The sequence below is a fragment of the Hyalella azteca genome, unplaced genomic scaffold (assembly GCF_000764305.2).
Source record: "Hyalella azteca isolate HAZT.00-mixed unplaced genomic scaffold, Hazt_2.0.2 contig15147, whole genome shotgun sequence".
NCBI classification, from domain to species: Eukaryota; Metazoa; Arthropoda; class Malacostraca; order Amphipoda; family Hyalellidae; genus Hyalella; species Hyalella azteca.
Genome location: NW_025945008.1, coordinates 4,819 through 10,333, shown reverse-complemented (window position 1 = coordinate 10,333; position 5,515 = coordinate 4,819). Strand labels below are relative to the sequence as shown.

At 44.3% G+C, this 5,515-nt stretch overlaps 1 long non-coding RNA gene across 1 annotated transcript; it reads left to right on the top strand.

The window, feature by feature from the left end:
* Window positions 1-1,824: 1,824 nt before the first annotated feature.
* Window positions 1,825-3,677, top strand: LOC108675205. The gene is made up of 3 exons (XR_001931092.2): window positions 1,825-1,957; window positions 3,000-3,130; window positions 3,529-3,677. It is a non-coding gene; the product is annotated as an uncharacterized LOC108675205 (long non-coding RNA).
* The last annotated feature ends 1,838 nt before the right edge of the window (window positions 3,678-5,515 follow it).

The following is a 5,515-nucleotide window of genomic DNA, read 5'->3' as shown; positions in this document are numbered from 1 at the left end:
AGTGATATTGGATTTTAAGTGAAATTAAGTGAAATTTGAAATCCAATTTATGGAGGAATTCTATTAGAATTTCAACTTGATGGGTAAGGTTTCTACCTCCTCAGCTAGAGCAACATCAATATCACCATTGTGGCATCAAAAAACCTCCTGAACCTCACTATCATTACCACGTTCCATATTTTTCTACCGAGCGCAGACTTATCTCTCGAGGCACAGGCGGGTACATATGAGTAAATACCATCAGCTAATATACTAGCCTCGTGTATAAGCCTACTCGCCGGTACAACTGGAAGCATATAATACCAGCCGCTTATATAATCGGGTTATGTTATCCGCGTGCACAGGCACTTTTAGGCAATGCCTGAATTTTTGTTGTAAATGAGAGGTTACAGCACGCGCCTCCTCTTAATAATGAATATTGTTTTTGATACTCTTCAATACCCCAGCCTATGAGGAGTATTAAGATAGTGTTAATTAGTCTAATCTTTGATCAAGATTTGAGAACATTTTCATTACAACTCGGCACCCCATGTAGCCCAGCCAATAGGGCAAGCATCATATTTTGGCTTCAATTCAGTTCATCCGCGAAAGAAATTCATGATTTATAACTTTTTATTGATGCAAATTTTACATGTACGAGGGACGACCATCAATAAAAAATACAACTCAGTACTCACTGCAGTGAGTGACAGCGAGCGCATTTTCTCGTCGACGAAAACTTGAGGTCACGGACGGACGGACAGACGGACGGACGGACAGAGAGACGTACATGGCGAGCACAATAGTGCATTTTTTTCATAAATGAGAAAATGCGCTAAAAAGACTGCCTGCGTGGTGGGTGAAGTTCTGGTAGTACCGTATTCTCCCATGCAGTATGTGCATATGCTACTGACTTTCATCAGTTAGTGCGCCAAGCATTCCTGCTCTACAAAGCCGTGTTCCATTATCACAAATTTTTGAGACGCTTCTTTTGCGCGTTCGTCGTTTCTTGATGATGGCTGATTTTCGTGAGCAACTTGCTGCCATAAAATTTTGCTTTCTTCTTCAGAAAAACTGGGAAGTAAATGCTACAGACAGCCAACATTGATGATGCTATAAGGAAAACGCGAGTTTTTGAGTGGTTTTCCCGCTTTAGAAAAAAAAGGGGAAATGTTAATTGACGACCAATCTCGCTCAAGTCGTCCTTCGATCCACTTACCGCACTACTAAAGAAAATGTTGAGAAAATTAGTGATCTAATCCCTGAAGATCGACGTAGAAGTATTGTAATGTACAGCGTGTGCATCCGCGATGTTCGTCACTATAGAGTAATATACATAAATTCAAAGTAAAATGATGGCGTTAGCGTATCAGATTCATCGGCCTGTTGATTTCGGCTACGTTCAGCACGGAAGAAAAAGAAGAAGTTTGGATAGCAGAGACGAGACGAACGCACACTCTCAGCCTAAATAAAAAGAAGAGCCTACCCTCATTTGGCCAGTGGTTGGCCGAAACCAATTAATTCTAGTCGACCGCTGACCATTACTCGGCCAACTGAAAGTAACCATTACTCCTTACGGCCACCTGACCATTACTCGGCCACTCATTGTCACAAAAAGGGTCTGGCTAGGATATCAAATTACAAAGACTAAAAGCTCGAGGGTGGCGACTAGCCGAGCTTAGGGCAGATAGATTATTTCACAGGATGGTCGCTAATACCTCGCTCTCATACTTCATTGCACTTTGACTACCAGCCTTAAACTATTCCAATGATGTTAATAGGCCTGTCTGCTCTCATGTCTACCCTCATATCTACCCTCATGTCTACCCTCACGTCTACAGGTGGCGTCATGTCTGACTGGCTCTGCACGCACTGACGTGCAGCGGCTGTGTGAAGAGGTTGACTCGCTGTCTTCACAGCTAGCCGAGCTCTGCACCCGCGGCCACGGTGACACGCCACAGGCCCAGGCCATCGCCAGGTGATCTATGAAGCTAGTCAACCTAGAGGTCTAGGGGCCTTCTATGTGTTTATAGTTCCTTAGGTGTTATCTAGGTGATCTATGAAGCTAGTCAACCTAGTGGTCTAGGGGCCTTCTATTTGTTTATAGTTCCTTAGGTGTTATTTAGGTGATCTATGAAGCTAGTCAACCTAGAGGTCTAGGGGCCTTCTATTTGTTTATAGTTCCTTAGGTGTTATTTAGGTGATCTATGAAGCTTGTCAACCTAGTAGTCTATGGGCCTTCTATTTATTTATAGTTCCTTAGGTGTTATTTAGGAGCTTTCGTTAGACTCTGGGAGTCTAGGTGAAGGATACGTAGCTTCCTACACTTTATGTGATCTAAAGAGGAATTATTAGATAAGAGGTCTCCTAGCATAAAAATACCTAGTTTACTATTAACTAGAAAGGGAATTTCGCCAATAAAACTGCTCATTTCATCGCGGTTTTCCCCTCACCCGACGAGATTCGGCATATAAATGTAATGTTAGCTTAGAGCTCCAAGAATAGTTTTAATTAAATATCAAAGCGTCACTGCTTGACAGGCTGCAGTAGCTGACTTGGTGATACAAATTTTTGCTTAAATTTGGTGCAGAATTACTGTAAAAATGTAGCCTTTATTTATCATGTACCTAATCTAGCGTATCAACAGATAACATTTGAATATCTTCTGTGAGAGAAGCAACAAAAGAAAAGTGTGTATTCAACTTGTTCTTCGTTTCAATATGCTATAGAAATCATGTTACAAATCTTTTTAGAAATAGAAATCATTTTACAAATCAATTTTTTTTGTTATGTGGAGGGCTCCGTGACTCCAAACTTTGGGGCCTCTGTGCTGCTCATGCATCTCATCTCGCATGCGTTGGTCGTGCGTAGGAATACTTAATTAATATCACGAAATTGTAATTATGGATCCGTAATGTACAGTTCTCAATTTGAAGTTTAATTAAGGAGATATAGAACTCGATTATAATACAAAGAAACAATTGAGCATTTTGAAGATCTATAAGGTTTATTTGGTGCAGGGCGCTGTCAGGCAAGCTGCAGCAGCTCAAGACGAAGATCCAGAAGGCGGTGGTCGACCGCATGGTCGAGGACTTCGCTGACATCGCCACGCCCCTCAAGCTCTTCACCGACGCCACCCTCGCTCCTGAAGGTGAACCTCTTGTGCTGCTGCCTGTAGATTTTTAATTACTCTAAATTTCTTAAACCAGGTCTTAGGAAGCCTAAAGTGGACAAGTAACTCAACTCCAAAAGTTTATCTAATTCCATCCAAATAAATCCTGGTATTCTGAATCCCGATTCCCATAAATTTTTAATTACTCTAAATTTCCTGTAGCTTGCTTGGAAGCCTAAAGTGGACAAGGCATTTTGTTGTGAAATTGTAGACATTTCAGGAGGTTAGGGTATTATTGATGTTGGCAGCTGATGGTGGGCAGCTGAATAAAAAAAAGAGCTGATGGAGACTGAGTTGTGACGAGTGATGATAACGTGTCCTAGTCGTGTCGTGTCGTCTCCATGACGTGTCTTTAACGTGTCTCCTCCATGCTCCAGACACCCCCGGGCGGACACAGACCTTCGACGAACGCGCCCGCAACCTGACCGCCTTTAGCGGCCGTGCGGCCAAGACCGCGCGCATGGTGGCCGCCGGCAGCAGCGGTGGACACAAGAAGGCGGCCGAGGCTTTGCTGTCGTCTGCCTCACAAGTGTGTGGCCGCCGTGTGGTGTTGTATGATGGACGCTAGCATGCTGGCATTAGTGGACATGATCATGATGATATCCTTCTAGATATCGTCCGTCTTTTGACGAGTATGAAGATAGACAAAAAATGACCTCTAGGTACTGGTTCTGCCAAGCGGGTTAATAAGAGCTACCACCCACATGATAACAGCTACACCCCCCATGGTTACAGCTACACACCATGGTAGCAGCTAAACCCCCCATGGTAACAGCAATACCCCATGTTATGCCAGTCTGCACTCATATACGCCAGTCTGCACTCATATACGCCAGTATGCATCGCCGTTGTGTTCGCCAGTCTTTGTTAAATTCATTAAAAGTTCTACTCCGGAAGGCGCATTAAGGCGGAAATTTCCACGGTGGGCCTACAACGCCGGCGTGTAGGCCTGGGGAAATAATTTGCGTCTTCTAATTTTCTCGTGAGGCGTAAGGAGGCGTATGTGAGTGTTGGCACAACCAGGTTAACCCTTCTACAGGTGTGGGGTGTCATGGATGGGTTATGAGCGGCCAAACATATAATTACCAACATTTCTTGACGGGGCGGTGTAAAGAGTTGAATGTATTAAGAATATTCAAATTAAACTCATTTATGTATTCAGCGTCACCCTCATTACCAGTAGGTGCGGCGTGCGTTTTAATAACAAAGAAAGGAACATTGAACTTCGCTGCAGTGAATTGGGAGAAATTCTTCGTGGTGCGTGATGGAATTACCTGACTAGATGGAAGAATTCATGGAGTCTAAGCTTATTTAGATAATCCGTTGTTTAAATTCACCTTTTTTAAGAAGTTCAATTAAGTCATTAATATTTTTATCGAGGTTATAAAGGCCCTCAAATGTCTCTACGAATGGGCAGCGATTACCATTGATATTTCACAAAAGATACAACACAAGCAATGGATCTTATAGCCATAAAAGCTTTAAAAATATGCCGCTCCTTAAACGACTCTCTCACCCCCTCCTCGTCCTCCCCTTCAATATGCCCCCCAAATTCCCCCTTAAACCCCAAAAGGAAATAAAAGACGTTTCATTGATCAGAGCCGCCCCCACAAATTCTATTTATTGCAATTCATAGGAGTGTTAACGGCGGCCAACGGTTGGCCGGCAGGCATTTTCAAAGATTTCCAATTTTGCGGAGGGTTTCACCCATCACGCCTATGTCCTGAGTGGGGAAGGCTCCCCCTTAACAGGCTAGCCCCATCTATGATCATTCAACTTGTGCATGAGGTCATTCATCAGATGAAGCGACACTAGAAACCAATGGATTTCATTATGAATATTTAGCCTCTCAAACTCGATCAAGAGATGGCATGCGTAAAAACATTTATTGGTCCTGTTTTGCGTTGAGACTTTGGGAGACGCCCCCTAGGTAAGGAGTCTTAAGGGCTCGTGTCGGGCGCTCGGGCCTTGTTTGGCCTCAACGACAAATGGAAATATTGGGACTCCTTACGGGACGGCATTGGCAGGAGGGAAGGAACTTACGAGTCCTTGTTTGGGGCGAGATTTTGCCGTGATATATGGCGGCTGGAAATCTTGGCCGCTTTAATTGTATAAAAAGCGAGGACAACGCGTGCGCGTGGACGCCCACGCGCACGGTCCTGCCGTGTCAAACGTCGCGTGATTATGCGCGTGATCGCAGATCAGCGCCGATACAACGCATGTCTGCGCCAGCGCATCGCCGATCAGCGCCAACACATCGCAGATCAGCGCCGATACAACGCATATCTGCGCCAACGCAACGCAAATCAGCGCCAATACAACGCCTGTCTGCGCCAACGCACCGCAAATCAGCGCCAATACAAC